Here is a 17,301-nt window from a genome sequence, read left to right as displayed (position 1 = left end):
AAAATTCAAATATCTTGGAGCAAACAGTAACAAACATAAATGACACTCGGTAGGAAATTAAACGCAGAATAAATATTGGAAATGCCTGTTATTATTCGGTTGAAGCTTTTGTCATCTAGTCTTCTGTCAAAAAATCTGAAAGTTAGAATTTATGAAACAGTTATATTACCGGTTGTTCTGTATGGTTGTGAAACTTGGACTCTCACTTTGAGAGAGGAACAGAGATTAAGGGTGTTTGAGAATAAGGTTCTTAGGAAAATATTTGGGGCTAAGAGGGATGAAGTTACAGGAGAATGGGGAAAGTTACACAACACAGAGCTGCACGCATTGTATACTTCACCTGACATAATTAGGACCATAAAATCCAGACGTTTGAGATGGACAGGACATGTAGCACATATGGGCGAATCCAGAAATGCATATAGAGTGTTAGTTGGGAGGCCGGAGAGCAAAAGACCTTTAGGGAGGCCGAGACGTAGATGGGAAGATAATATTAAAATGGATTTGTGGGAGGTAGGATATGATGGTAGATACTGGATTAATCTTGCTCAGGATAGAGACCAATGGCGGGCTTATGTGAGGGCGGCAATGAACCTCCGGGTTCCTTAAAAGCAGTAAGTAAGTATTATTATTATTATTATTATTATTATTATTATTATTAGTTTAATTTTTTTTTCATAGCAGATAGGGTTACCATATTTCTGCTGTCCCAAACAGGACACTTTGATGGGCGTTAAAAAAAAGGCGGAATTAAATTTTCACATCATCATCTTTCAATATTCATATGTTCTTCTGTACAACAAGACGCTGGAAACAAGAATTACAACATACATTTAGGCAACATTATCATTTTTTTTGTCCCATTCATATTTTTCATTTGACTACTTTTCTAAGAAAGTTGTTATTAGTTGACAGTGTCATAAAATTCAATACATGTTAAACTTGTGTTGAATTTACAGAGAAATGCTTTGACAGTATTTTCACTGAGACAGTTACGTTCATTGGACCACATATTTGTCATAATTGGGAAAAGTCTCTCTGCAGGTGCAGAAGTATCTGATAGAACACAAATTCAGCAATTTAGAGTGATTGTGTAATGATAGATTTTGTTCATACAAAAAGTTGAATAATTCCATCCATTTCTCTTAAGGTTTGTTTTCCTTCTATTCATTGTCTTTTCTTTTTATACATTTTTTTCCAATCACAAATTCATCAAATAACTTGTCAATGTCAACTGGGATTACGTTTTCTTCAAACATTGCATTAACATTCACTGCTGATCTTTCAATATTTGGCCATTCAAGCTTAAGTTCATCATCAGGGAAAGGATTTATATGTAAATACATATTTACTTATAAAGCTAATATAATTTATATTTTGCATTATCTTTATGTTTCACAATGTGTAGGGTTGAAAAATCCTACTTTTATTTTCCATATTTTTCCATATTTTAGAGTTTAGTACATATTTTCGTTAATTTCCATATATTTTCCATATTTCATATAAAACAATCCATATTATATTAGGTTTAACAATAAAACAAAACAAAATTCCATTAACTTTTAAAAATACATTTCAACAATAGAGATTTAAACACATGTTCAGTAATCCCTTTAACATCAGAGTTATTTGAAAATTAGCAGTCCTATCAACAATGGGAAAGTAAGTTACAAAACTGTATTAATTTAATTTAAAATTTTTAACAGACTTCAGTTGTGCAGCTCAACAGTTAAATGCCAGTCAGAGTACACATAGGTTCAGTTTTGTAAATCATACTATAAAGACGGTAAATATGCCAAAAGTACGTCATTCAGTCAATTTAAAATCAAAACTAACAAGTTACATTTCAGAATTTAAAGAAGATGGTTTATCAACTGACAATAAAATATTATTTTGTAATTTGTGTCAGTGTGCAGTATCATCTACACAAAAGTTCCTGGTGCAACAACACATTACAACTAGTAAACATCAGGCCAACAAACAACTAAATTCCAAGCAGAGACAATTGTTTTTAACACAACCAACAACATCGAATGTAAGATCTGAGTTTAACATCGACCTGTGCCGTTCTCTCATCTCTGCTGATATTCCTCTCTACAAACTAAAGAATAAGGTCTTCAGGGAATTCCTTGAAAAATATACTCAACATACAATCCCGGATGAGTCAACACTTAGGAAGACGTATGCTCCATCCATCTACGATGAGACAATACAGAAGATAAGAGATGAAATTAAAGATAGTTCAATTTGGGTTTCCATTGATGAGACTCCCGACAAAGAAGGTAGACTTGTTGGTAATGTAGTTATCGGTTTGTTAAGTGAACAATATTCTGAACGAATTCTTTTACATTGTGATGTTCTAGAAAAGTGCAATAACAAAACTATAGTTAAACTGTTCAACGAAGCTATGGGTATCCTGTGGCCAAAGGGTATTATGTACGATAATGTGTTATTCTTTATTAGCGATGCTGCCCCTTATATGGTCAAAGCTGGACAAGCATTATCTGTTGTATATCCTAAATTGACTCATTTTACTTGTGTGGCGCATGCATTTCATCGTGTGGCAGAAGTGGTCAGAGACAATTTCCCTAAAGTAGATTTGTTGATTTCATCAGTGAAAAAAGTATTTCTCAAAGCTCCCAGTAGAGTTAACGTGTTGAAAGAAATGTACCCTGAAATTCCATTGCCACCAAAGCCAATTTTAACTAGATGGGGTACATGGCTAGAAGCAGTTGAATATTATGCCGAACATATAGACTCTGTTAACAATGTTCTCCTTGCATTGGACTCTGAAGATGCAGTCTCAATTGATACTGCGAAAACAGTTACCTGTGACATAAGTGTGAAGAATGACTTAGCTCACATTCAGCATACATTTTCATGCATCATAAAAACGCTCAAAAGTCTCCAAAATAGGCACCTTTCACTATCTGAAAGTTTTGAAATTATAAATAGTACTGTGGAACAACTGAATCGTGGTAGAGGTAAAGTTGCAGATGCAGTAAGAGCTAAGGTGGACACTGTACTTTCAAAAAACCCTGGATATGAAGAACTACAAAAGGTTGTTGCTGTGATGAGTGGTGAATCAACAGTGAAGATTAACTTGGACTTATCCCCAGCAGACATTGTGAAATTGAATTATGTACCAGTTACTTCTTGTGACGTCGAACGCTCTTTTAGTCAGTATAAATCTATCCTCAGAGACAATAGAAGAAGATTCACTTTTCAGCACTTGAAAGAAATGTTTGTAACCTATTGTTATGGTAACAGACAATAAAAATTGTGTTTTGTTGAAACTACATTGGAAGATAAGGTACGTCCATTATATTTTTTGTTTAGTTTGATTAAAATGTACCAATATTTAACGTACATAGTCATTTTTTTATAATTTTAAGTCCATATTTAATTCCATATTTTGGTAAAAATCCATATTTAATTCCATATTTTGTACGACTTGCCGGCGCAAAACACAGTTCGAAAGAGGTTATGGTAGCACACAGACCGTACAGACCGCCATCTGTTGCTACGACGTTCAAGTTATACCGTACACGTTCTCAAGTTCAGATTGAAGAACGCCTTAAATAATAGGCAACTTTTCTAACATATAAACTGAAACTCGCTTCAAATCGGTGACCCAACAACAGTGACGTCATGACACACTTTGAAATGAACACCCAGTAGATGGCAGCATAGTGAAGTTGTTGCCATCAAAGCCTATAAGGCTGACCAATCGGTTATATATGTGATGAGGGGTTGAACTAACGAAAAAGAGTATTTGTTACAACATTGGCCAGGAGGTTTGGGAAATTACGAAATTGCCTAGACAATGTTATCATTGCCCAGCTATCAAGACATTGTAGTTAATGACCGGGCATTTATGTTATTACCCATTGTAGTTGAACAATGACAACATTTTCCCAATTTACTTCATTGTTCAGTGGGACTCGCTGTATGACATCTCAAACACTAATATCATTCACAGTAAGATAGGGGAATTCAATTTTTACGAAACTCTTAACACAAGAATAATGAGTAAGTACAGAGAATTCCTATGCAGACCAGTCCTAGGCAGTCATCTTCCATTGGCTTATGATATGATAGTAGTGTGGAATGCCCATCCTAAGGAAACTAAGCTACAGAGAGTGAAGTGGGATTGCTCTGCATAAGGAAGTATGTACGGACCCGCCGTATCCAACATATGATCTCTTGCCTCACACCATCAGATTTTGTTAGATAGAAACGAGTGGGACTGGTCAATATAGGAATGCTTCATACATGACACTTTATTGACACTCATTTGTTCAAGTGTAAGAAAGTATGCAATGCGTTTTATTCAAGAGTATACTTACACATAACTGTTTGTCAAATGTTACACATCAATTACAATGTTACATAGAAAATAAGATTAAGTAAATCTCTTTGCTTCACTGCTCGCACAAGACAAAGAGGACATGAAATTGTTTCACATGTATATGATTGTTGAGACATAAAAGTTAATCTGTAGAATGTTTAATATATAACAGAACAAATAATGAACTATAAATTCGAGCTATATGATCAGTAGAGAACTTTAAATTGAATCCATGATTAGACCGGGTAAATGTCAAGTAGATATATGATTTAGATTACGATGAACACATACAACCATAAAAACCATAAATAGCATTTTATGGTGCTATAGAGGCCTGAAGGAACTACTGAATTGACATTATATCGGTCATTATTGAAGTAATTATGAATAATTTATATGAGTGTTGTGCCGTTTTGTTTCGGCACACTTGGTTTATTTCTTTTCTTTTCCTTTCTTTCTTTCTTTCTTTCTTTTCTATTCTTATTATTTCCTTTTTAGTATTAGTTTACCTCATCTGTTCATAGATGGCTTTACTTCTCCTCCATTTTTAGTCTTTCTTTCTCCTTTAGATAGCTTGTTTCATTTCTTCCATTATGGCTCTATTATTCCTCACATATAAGGAGCGAACTTTAGTGATCACGTGACTTTGATTTGGTCTGTGATTGGTTATTTTGAGGGAGCATTAACACTCAGTTTGGCTTTCTGGGAGAATTTCGATTTGAGGTTTAGTCTGGTGGAACGACTCGTTGAAGGAGGTTGGACGACAGCTGGGAGAGCTGTGAGTTGGTGTTGTGGCTATTCGCGATGGGATCGCGGGTGACCCAGTTCGGAAAGCACGTGGACTGATGTAGTCTGGGATCGAACGGGGTTCGTGACTTTCTACAGGCAGGAGCGTAGCCGAGCTGCGGTGATGTATGTAGTGTGTTTATGAAGGTATGAGTGTCGAATTGAACCTATTGTTGAGTGGGTTTCGAAACTGGCATTCCAGAAGGTAAATGGGTTTTTACATATTAGTAAGGTTAAACTTATTATGATTCATAGAAAGAGTTTGATTTGAGATAGAGTGTGAAAGAATTAGCTGGCATTCGTCAAGGGTTTTACATTGAATGTGTAATAGTGATTTCTGCTACACCAGACAAGTTGGAACTTGTCTAACGAGCTGCTAATAATTACAAATTGTGAGGATAGATGGCATTACTAGTTTGTGTAATGGCGAATGCCAGTTCAGTGAACTCTAATGGTCAGCCAGTGTCGAAGGAGTGAGGGATTATCGAGGATTGTACTTTACTGGAGACCATGGTTCATTGCTATTTTTCCTAAAGTGTTCTTAATAAATCTTGACGGAGAGTGTTAATGATTTATATGGAGTGTTTTCTGTGTATCACCTCACCAAAAAGACAATCGACCCTATCATAGCTTTCTACAGCAGGGCAATACTTTATTATTGAAGTACTGTTTATTCAATACTTTTAACAACTATTCAAAGTACACAGAGCCCGACCGTTCCAGTGTTGGACCATCTTTGAGAAGCAGAAGATACAACTAGAGACTAAGAAATGGACTATTTGAAATGATTTTTGAATCACTCACATGGACTGCCTCATGAATGAATGGATATATTTAAACAGAACAAAAAGTCGAATCTATTACAATAGGATCAAAATAAATGTTCTAAAATTGAATGGATACATTTTTTGTAAAATGATGACCTGTGAAAATTATGATTTGAGCTCTTCTTGGAGGATAGTGAAAAGGACATCTTGGAGAAGGAATATTTTTACGAGGTTTGAAGAGAAGAGAACTGTAGGAAGATTAATGGAAGAATTGTCAAAATGTAACTGATAACTGCTGAAGAGTGGAAGTGTCTGCAAGGAAGATTAGTTATGCGAGGGAAATATTACTTCATAAGAGGGACGATCAGCCTCACATATGAAAGCGAGCTTCAAGTCGCATTTTACGTCTCCGAGAGTGCTCGCTGATCGACTTGTGGCACCACAGAATTCTATATCAGGTGCATTGGGGTCGCCAGGTTGCCATTTTTCGTACCCAGTGGAGTTGAGAGGTTGGTCTGGAAAACACCCAAAAACAATTAATAACTTACCATACTTTAATTTAAAATGTTTTTATGAAGTCTGTGTGTAATCCTATAGGCTCTTTTTTTTTTTTTCAGTTTATCATAATGTTGGTCCATATTCAACATATTTCGATGGAGAAATAATAACTATCTAAATAACTTTACAGAATCTGTTATACAGAAAAAATAAATTTCAGAAAGATGCATTAGTCTATGAAGCACTCTTGATAGTAGTAGTATACCACATATAATATTGAATGGGATTACTGTTAAATACAGTGAAACAGTTAAAAATCTTGGCATTTTTATGGATAGCATTCTAAATTGGAAAACTCAAGTAACACACATTTGCAAAAAAATATTTTCTCAACTTCACTCCTTGTTCCATATGAAAGAATTTCTACCACTTAGTCTAAAAAAAATCTTATTCAGACACTTGTAATGCCCCATTTTGATTATTGCGATTCCTTGCTAACTAATGTAAGTTCACTCTTAGCTGAGAGACTGCAAAGTGTTCATAATGTGTGTATACGATTCATCTGCAATACTCGTAAATTTGACCATGTATGTATGTATGCATTTATTAACACTACAATTGGGTATACACCCGGTGGCAGTGATATATAATATAGAATAATTACAATTACATGAAATAAAATAAAATAAACCTAAATGAAATAAAATAAAATAAACGTAAATCTGTAAATAGTAGATGCAATAAACCTGGGACTATAATTAAAAACTATTCTATAATAACGCCTACGATAAGCAAAAGTAAATCTAACTTATAAGTACTTCTATTTCACCCAACTATATTACCAATTTAAATAATTACATATCACCTTAATTAATTACATACCAACTTAATTACATATCATCTTAATTACATATCATCTTAATTTATTTACATATATCATCTTAATTAATTACATGTCAACTTAATTATTTTACATATCAACTTATTAATTACATATCAACTTAATTAATTATATATCAATTCAATTAAGTACATGACACAACTTAAATAATTACACTGCACCTCCAATTACATTTTCAGTCTAATCTTCTTAACCTTTACTTAAATGTATTGATTTTAAGAGGACCACCCTGAAAGATTTCCACAGGTAAGCTGTTCCAGTCTACTATTATGCGGTTAACAAAAGAAAATTTTGCCACGTCCGTTCTTTGTTTTCTACATTTAAACTTCCTAATATGATCAGCCCTTCCTAAGTATGATGGTGTTGCTAATCTAGCATTGATATTGGTCCATGCTTTGTGTCCCATTTGTGCCTTTAATAACGCGATGAGTCTGGATTTTCGTCACCTTTATTTGAGAAGTTCCCACCCTAAGTCTTTTACTATCTCCTCACCATGTACCATCCCCATTTTGACATATTTTGCTGTCTTGTGTTGGACCTTTTCTATTGAATCGATTTGGTTTTGTCTGTACGGATCCCAACCTACTGCTCCATATTCCATAATTGGGTGAACAAGGGTTTTGTACGCTAATTGTTTTGACTTTCTGTTAGATTTCTTCAGAATACTCATAGAGAAATGCAGTGCTTTCCAGGCTTTCCTTGTGGTATTAGTGACTTGTTCCTCCCAACCCAGTTTGTTACTTAAATATATACCTAGGTATTTACAAGTGTTCACTTGTGACACCGATGTACCATTCAGCTGATATCTGCGACAAATTTCTTTATGCATTCTACAGAAGGATATTGACTTACTTTTACTGACATTGATTTTCATTTTATTTTCTGTTGTCCAGGTTTCAATAATGTTAAGATCGTTTTGCAAGGATTCATCATTAATTTGTCAATATATTATACAGTCATCCATGAATAACCTTATCTGAGATGTAGTATTTCACACGTAGTATAACACCTTCCTTCCAGTTACTTTCATGGGTGCGTCTGAAGGAACGAAGAACAATACATTCACTGACTCTTCTGTTTAGAATCATGCATACTTATACTCCGAATTATCTGTTAACGCGCTTTCAATTTCTTACAACTCTTCGAAATCGAGATCAAGCACTTCTTTCTATCCCTCATCATAGAACGTCTTTATACTTATCTTCTTATACTGTAGAAATACCTCGCCTCTGGAATTCGTTACCTAATGACGTCAAGGACTGCCGGACTTTATCACAATTCAAAATTAAATTGGAAAATTTTGTCTTAGTTAATGTTTTTAGATATTGCTAGAAGTATTGATTTGTGTTTTTTTTTTCTTTTTCTTTTTTAATCTAGATTAAAATTCCAAGTTTCTTGTTTATGTTAGTTAATTAGTTAGGATACAATTAATCATGATACTTAATCACTCATTTAAAGTTTGTGTGACTGCAACCAGTGTATATTTTTGTGTAGCTTTACTTTGTTTATAATGTTTTTTTCTCTCTCTCTCTTTATTTCTTGTGTAGCTTTATTTTGTATATAGTGTATTTTTTTTCTGTTTATTTCTATTATTGACTATTGACTAAACTACAAACGCTATATCTTTCTGATAGTGCTATCACCTGGATGTACTTCTACCTTACTGGCCGCCAGCAGCATGCCATATCTAATAACCGTTTCTCATCCTGGCGTACTGTAGACACAGGACTTCCTCAGGGATCAGTATTAGGCCCCTTGCTCTTCTCTATTTATATAAATGGAATTTCTAAATCATTTAAGTACTGCCTATATCAAATATATGCAGACGACATTCAATTGTATATTTCAGCCCGTCCTGATGCACTAAATGATAGCATTAATAGTCTTAATGAAGATCTTGATTCCATCTCTTCCTGGTCTCAACAATTTGGGCTTAACCTAAACGCATGTAAATCACAGGCTATTCTGTTCGCGAACCGTAGATTAATTCGTGATGTCAACGACCTTAATATTCCACCTGTGAAACTGAATAAAACAATCATCCCGTTTGGCTGTACCGTAAAAAATCTCGGAGTGCATTTCGAATCTAATCTCAATTGGGATATGCATATTAAATATACATGTAAGAAGGCATTCTCTATTCTCCATTCACTAAAAAGATTATATCATTATAAATTAAAACACACGCTGGTACAGACACTCATTCTACCTCACTTCGATTATTGCGACGTTTTGTTCAGTGATCTCAGGAGTGATTCCGTTCAGAAACTACAGCGGGTTCATAATGCGTGCGTCCGCTTCATTTGTAATGTTCGATACTATGATCATATCTCACCTTCTTTCGATAAGTTATCATGGCTTAGGTTACATGAGAGGAGAAATCTGTACTCACTTTCTCTCTTATATCGAATTATGCACACTTCATCCCCCTATTATTTATTCGCTTGTTTTCATACTCTCTCTCGCTATCATAATATTAATACTCGACCACAACGTGGTAACACACTAGAAATTCCACTTCACACATCATCTCTGTATTCCTCATCTTTCACTGTTGCTACCTCTCGTCACTGGAACTCTCTGCCGCCAGAAGTCAAGGGCTGCCGAACATTGAAATCTTTCAAATCCAAGTTAGAAAATTATCTTATGACGAGTTGCCAAACTAACTTACTATTATGTCCAGTGTTATATTGCATGTTTGCATGTTATTCGCATTTTTTTTATGTTCTAGTGATATTTAACTTATTTAATATTTTTGTTTTCATAATTTCCGATAATGGAGCTAATGTGATAAGTTGAGTTATATATAATCATAATTTTCCTTACTGTGTGTACTTAAAAATATTGTATTCATTGTATGCTTTGTACTGCACTATTTTATTACTACTATTAGTATTATTATTATTATTATTATCATTATTATTATTATTACTATTCTTATTTTTTATCATTATTATTATTATTATTATTATTATTATTATTATTATTATTATTATTATCATCATCATCAATAATTGTCTTATTTTTTATACTTTGTATGTCTCATTTATTTTGACCTGCTGTTCACATTTTATTATGCATTTTTCTTTCTTTCTGTATGTTATATATTATGTCTGATTTCTACTTACTTGTTGTTTACATTTTATTATTATTATTATTATTATTATTATTATTATTATTATTATTATTATTATTATCTTATTCAGTTGTGTGTGTAAAATTGTAATGTACTTTGTAAATTTGTAGTGTTTTTTGTAACAGAGTTTTACTCCTAGTTGAGTGTTAGAGAAGGCCGTATGGCCTTAACTCTGCCAGGTTCAATAAATCATTGTTATTATTATTATTATCATTATTATTATTATTATTATTATTATTATTATTATTGTTGTTGTTGTATTTGTATTCCTGATGTTGTGGAAGAGAAGGCCTGTTGGCCTTAACTACACCAGAATAAATAAATAAATAAATAAATAAATAAATAAATAAATAAATAAATAAATTCTCCATACAAACAATAGCTGGGTCATCAACTTCAAAAAGTGTCAGAGTCCAGGAATCCAGGAAAAGGTAAATCATTTCATCAATTTAAAAAGATCTCCTCACATTGTAATATACATGACAAAAAGAGATAAGTACAACAGAAACGAAGCTAGGCAATTTCTGTTGGCAGAATAAGATTTTAAATGTGAGGAAAACAATATCACTGAGGAAAGCCATCATCCTCCGAACTTGTCAAATTTAAGCATTAAATATAGTTCAGTCAACACCGCAGTTAAAATCAAGCTCGTGGAATGATAAGACCTAACTCCGGCATAGAGCTACTGCAGAGGTAAGGTGATTTGATCATGTAATATACGTTGTGATATCCATACATTACATAAGATGAGTTCCGATGCAGAATGAAGGGACAAATAAAGGAAATATTGTATGTAAGAGAAATTACCTGAGAACAGACACACTTCTGTCAAAGTTCGAACCTCAATATAGGAGATTACTGACAAAGTAAGTGTGTAAATAAATAAATACTGGTAAGTAAGGAATTCGACTATCAGTGCAAGCAAAAATCCACAGAAACACGTATTTAGCTAGAAGATTTGTTTAAGAACCATCCCATTATTAAAACCATAACTTACTGAAAATTGTGACGTATTGTCCCTTAGTCTTGAGATCGTTGAAGCCTATATGAGCCCAGTCATTCATCCACCGGAAAGCAGCGAAGGATACGGCTTCCAAAGATTCACCTAGGAATCCGCTTCCTACTGCGAATTGATGACGACCAGATGCGCGCATTCCTTAACACATGTGTCCCGCGCATCGAACCATGTTTTCGGCTCTGGATGAAACTTGTAATAACCCAGTCCATCTAACAGTTGGTAATCCGATGGTACCTTGCACGTCTTCTCAGGATAGGCTGAAACATCAATATCATCATCATCATGGTTCACCACTGTGGAGTAACGGTTAGCATGCCTGACCGTTAAATGGGTGGGCCCGGATTCAAATCCTGGTTGGGACTATTACTTACCTGGTTGAGGTCTTTTCCAGGGTTTTTCCTCAACTCATTAAGAGCAAATGCTGGGTAACTTTCAACGTGGACCGTGGACTCGTTTCGCCGGCATTATCACCTTCATCTCATTCAGAAGCTAAATAACCATAGCAGCTGATAAAGTGTCCTAAAATAACCAACAAAAAATCATCATCATCATCATCATCATCATCATCATCAAAATGTCATGAATTAGCCTATTCAGATTTGTCTGTTAACCTCTTTGAAGGTTTCTCTTTTTGCCTGTACTTTCTCAGTATGCTATTATTACAGTATTATTATTATTATCATTATTATTATTATTATTATTTTTATTATTATTATTATGTCCCGCGCTGTGCCATCACGGTCTAAGGCATCCCGCTTAGGACTCGTATTACGGAATGCGCGTTGGTTCGAGTCCTCATGGGGGAAGAAATTTTCTCATGAAATTTCGGCCAGTGTATGGGACCGGAGCCCACCCTGCATCGTGATGCACTGGAGGAGCTTCAATAGGTAGCGAAATCCGGTTGCGAATACCAGCTATAAGGGCTGGGGGGATCATCGTGCTAACCACACGATACCTCCATTCTGGTTGGATGATCGTCCACCCCTGTTTCGGCATGTGGGCATGAGGCCAGCAGCCGGCTGGTTGGTTTAGGCCCTTCGCGGGCTGTAGCACCACGGATTATTATTATTATTATTATTATTATTATTATTATTATTATTATTATTATTATTTCAGGCATTCTCTAAACATGTACCGATATCAAATGATTTGGTAATTCTCAAGAATAAAAATGTAAACATTTTATTTCAACTACTTTCAGACTCAACTGTTGTTTTGCTGACAGTCTAAACTTCACTACCATATAGGAATCTGGGAAGAGTTGGTATTGTGTACTTCTATTGAATTTTGGACTAAGTCCTGTCTTAGAGATAGCCTACAGCCCACCCAACCATTATCGAATCTTCATTTTTGAAGTACCATCTTGTACTACTGAAATTTCTTTCCTTTCTATTGCTTTTACAGTCTGTTCACAACACTAGCTTCCCCTCTGTCGCAAACAGTGGCTATCCTTATTTGTTAGGCGAACAATAATGGATCTTAATGAACTATCTAGAAATAAGACCATGTCTCTCTGGTTAAGGAGTTTCAGAATAATAAATATTAACTTGACTACCACTTCATGTATTTTCTTCAAATTTTGCACACTTATTTTACATGATTTTAGCTTTAATTTGATATACTGTATAATACATTTGTTTCCCCTTAAATCCGAGATCATAATCTAAAGATTGGTCCACAATGAACATCACAACTGACTTCATACTAAATTTATAGATTTTTAAATTTGCATTAAAAATGTTGTTTCTTTGCAATGTATTTTACTAGAAAATTCTTATTTTTTCATTCAAATTTAAGCATTGTGGTCCAATCTCTAGAGACTATTACAAAGGACAAGTGTACAAATTTGGATGAAATCAAACAAACGGTTCTTGAGATATCAGGTTTTTTGTAACTAAAGATGTAATTATTATCGGGAAAATGAGTCTAAAGTTGCGACATGTTTGTACTTACTTCCTGCACTAAAAATTTTCAAATTTTTTCACGATTCTTACTGTATAAGCCCCCTTAAGGATGCAGCAGATTCATCCATGTGAATTGCAAACTGATGCCATAGATGTGAGGAGGCTGCAGAGGAACATCACAGGGAGGTGGAGGGTTGTTCCTGTTCACACAGATTTCGTCAGACCTGGATGCTGTGGCTGAGTCGATAAGATGGTACCACACAATGAATTACGTGCTTGATGAGTGATCCTAAGGACTACAAAATCGTCCTGATAGAAGGAGGTTGGACAATAAGCCTAGTGCTTCAGAGCTTGCTTATGGGCCTCCTCTGAAGGAAAAAAATATATATATGTTTTATAGCTCTGCATATGCGTAACTGCTCTGATTAAGAAAGAAAATGTTCTTTGACCTGACAACTGTGTGATATTTTAAAATGGTTTCATCAACGTTCTTAAATATATATATGATATAATTAGAAATGGTAGATTTTTGCATACATAATGCACCCAAATGCTGTCAAAATATGTAATTTTATGTTTAAAAGAATGTTAAGTACATTACCAGCAGTGAATTTTTTAATCCGCAATACATTGCGAAATTGAATACAAAATGGGAAATATAGATGTTTCTGCGAAATGAGAGCGAAATTATAGTTCATGAGACATTTTTGTGTTAAAAAAAAAAAAAAAAAGAAACGGAATCTATCTAAAGACCCTGTCACATACATATTTTTACATTTTTTCAAGTAGTTTGGTCAACCCTCCAAGTTTTTTTTTTATTTTAGTAGGTTATTTTACGACGCTTTATCAACATCTAAGGTTATTTAGCGTCTGAAAGTCATGAAGGTGATAATGCCAGTGAAATGAGTCCTGGGTTCAACACCGAAAGTTACCCAGCATTTGCTCATATTGGGTTGAGGGAAAACCCCAGAAAAAACCTCAACCAGGTAACTTACCCCTACCGGGAATCGAACCTTGGCCACCTGATTTTGGAGCCAGACGCACTGACCATTACTCCACAAGTGTGGACCTCCACCATGTTAGCTTTACAGTAGGTATGAATAGCACAGGAATGTGACGTGACACCCTCTTTGTTGTTATCTGTAGGCTAACTATTATTTCGAATTTTCAACTTATTTGTCTGGTGCTAGAAGAAAATTGGCTGCCCATGTGATCTCTCTAGGCACAGTTTGCACTCACAAACAAGTTGTGCATTGTAGCGGAGATTAGTGGTGATATTGAAAAGTTTAACAACCAGTTCTCTCATGTGTACCTATTTTAAACATATACGGTATATGTCCATGGTAATTCCAAATATTATCTAGAAATAATTTAACATCCAGTTCGTCCAAACTAGTGTGAACCGGCCAAATATCACCACTGGCGGAGATTGTGATTGAGTAACAAGATGGGCTGGGATAATAACACACCATATCTTCTGGCATGTTTTGTTATGTTCACAATTGAAGGGTTTGGGGGAAAACCAGGCAGCTCCAATTTTTTTTCATTTTTAAGCTATTTGTGCACATAGGAGAACAAAATACGCTCTATAGTTTGGTCGAAGAACCAGGTAGTTCCAAGAATTACATTCACAGTTATAATGCATTTTGTTTGGACTGCCTCTTTCTGTACATGCTTATTGTTTGGCAATAAGTTTTTCTTCATTATCTCGAAAAGTACTGAACTGGAACTGCCTGGTTTTTCCCCCAAACCCTTCAATTGCAATGTAATTTTATATGTTCCTTTATTTTTTCACTATTTTCAAGAACTGGAAAATCTGAAAGTGCATCTGTCAACATATTGATGACATTGGAATTTCTACCACCAAACTTTCTCTAGAAATATTCCATCCCAAAACGCTACGAAATGCTAAATCATAACATTGAAAGTGCCATAAAATGATAAATTTGATTTTTAAATTGCAAAATTCTTAATTTTAAGTTGTGGGAATCTACTACCTCTACGTAGGCCTATAATTCTTGCTGCACAGCAACGACTCAGTTTGCACGAGAGCATTTTTCACTTACACCACGCATTCGCGCAGATGAGAGCTAGTAACTTACTTGTCACTACAATAAACTTTTAAAATGTGAACTTTTAAAAAACTTCACATATTTCTTACAATATGTTAGCTGAAGTTACCTGTGATGTTGGCTGTTATGATGATGGATTCTCTGCCGTCACAGTTAATCGTTTTCTGGTCAACATTCACTTTCAATTTTTTGTTGTTTTCGTGTTGCAGTTGAGCCTACAATATGGGAAATACACAGACATATATTAGAGAGCTCCATGAGTTATATGTGAGTATTGCTCTTTGAGATGAGAGCTTTCTTTTCACGATGCACTCTGTTTGGTTCTTTATTTAATTTTGTTCAAATTTATGTTCTACTGTTTAAGGAAATAATTAACCATGAATGTAATATATGTGTAATTTTACTGCAATTAATATTTTTAATCACGTACTAAATTAGGAGTAGTTTCCTTTTTCCTTTCTCTTCCATATTTATCAGTCATTGCAAAAAAGTAATATAAATAGTACAATGTACCGTAATTTGGACACTTTTTTCAAGTCATCCTCTGTGTAAATCTGGGAGACCCGTGTCTTAGTTTTACGACACATCACTAATAGAAAGCTTTAGCCAAAATTTGTGGATCATTTCTCGGCTAAGTCGAAATTTGGAGGTATCACAATGGCCCATATCAGTGCCTGGGGGTGCGTGGCCTTGTCCCACTCTCCATCCCCTAATCCAGCGGTTCCCAAACTTTTTCAGCCATGGAGCCCTTTTTGAAGCAAAACTTTCTCGTGGAGCCCCAAGAAATGTTTACTTTTTCGTTTTATCTGTCTACGTTCTATGAAGCATATTTCACACGATACATAAACGGAAGTGTATTATTTATTTTAGTAGGTTATTTTACGACGCTTTATCAACATCTTAAGTTATTTAGCGTCTGAATGAGATGAAGGTGATAATGCCGGTGAAATGAGTCCGAGGTCCAACACATTGGGTTGAGAGAAAACCCCAGAAAAAACCTCAACCAGGTAACTTGCCCCGACCGGGAATCGAACCCGGGCCACCTGGTTTCGCGGCTAGACGTGCTAACCGTTACTCCACAGGTGTGGACCCGGAAGTGTATATATATATATATATATATATATATATATATATATATAAAGGAAGCAATAGTAGAAAAGTACTGGATATAATTTATTTAAATCTACAAAATGATATTAACAAGTAGTTAAGTAAGATATTTAAAAAATGTTACAATGTTACATGTACATCCGAAGTTAAATTGAATGTCCCTGTTTCTTGCGACAGAGTTTGTCAATGTCTGATGTCATAGAAATCAATTGAAGAAGTATATCGTCTTCTGTGTCCAAAAAAGTTCGATATTTTGTTTTTGTAGCCGTGTACCTCGAAAAGGTCATTTCACTGAGGTACACAGTATCAAAAGGGAGTGAGAGAAATTTAGCTTTTGAACTTAATATGAAAAGATCCTCCCCAGCCCAAAATTCGGGAAATGGTTTGCTTTTAAATTATGCCTGACAGTGGCTGTTCGAAACCATGCCTATAAGGACCTCCTATCTGAAGCAGTGAGGACTGCTGGTTTTGACATCACTGGAAATGGATCTACAATCCACTCATATTTCTTTAGAATCGATTCCTGAGTGTTAATTGGAAAGTATGAATTCATATTTTGACGCAAATTGTCAAGGTATTCTTTCATTATTGCTATGAATGAGACATTCATTGTTATGTTATTTTCTTCTATAAGGTTTGAAGTCAATGAAAAACGTAAGATCCTTATTGTCAACGCTTTCTATGTAGAGCGCTATCTTTTTCTTCAGTGCGACAATTTCGTCATTAGCATCGAATATAGTCTTCCGTTTACCTTGTAG

At 34.7% G+C, this 17,301-nt stretch overlaps 1 protein-coding gene across 2 annotated transcripts in view; it reads right to left on the bottom strand.

Annotated features, from left to right (window-relative positions):
* Positions 1-4,805: 4,805 nt before the first annotated feature.
* Positions 4,806-17,301, bottom strand: part of LOC138703908 (hemolymph lipopolysaccharide-binding protein-like) — a 77,368-nt gene continuing 64,872 nt past the window's right edge. The window contains exons 7-10 of one of the 2 annotated variants that reach the window (XR_011333281.1): positions 15,543-15,648; positions 11,829-11,976; positions 11,437-11,714; positions 4,806-6,419 (exon numbers count right to left, since the gene is read on the bottom strand). The gene's annotated coding sequence lies outside the window, so the exon portion shown is untranslated. The remainder of the gene's footprint in view (positions 6,420-11,436; positions 11,715-11,828; positions 11,977-15,542; positions 15,649-17,301) is intronic. The other variant, XR_011333280.1, reaches the window with a different exon arrangement.

Source organism: Periplaneta americana, chromosome 1 (assembly GCF_040183065.1).
Source record: "Periplaneta americana isolate PAMFEO1 chromosome 1, P.americana_PAMFEO1_priV1, whole genome shotgun sequence".
Classification (NCBI taxonomy): Eukaryota; Metazoa; Arthropoda; class Insecta; order Blattodea; family Blattidae; genus Periplaneta; species Periplaneta americana.
Note: the sequence above shows the minus strand (reverse complement) of the source record. Positions and strands in the feature narration are given on the sequence as shown.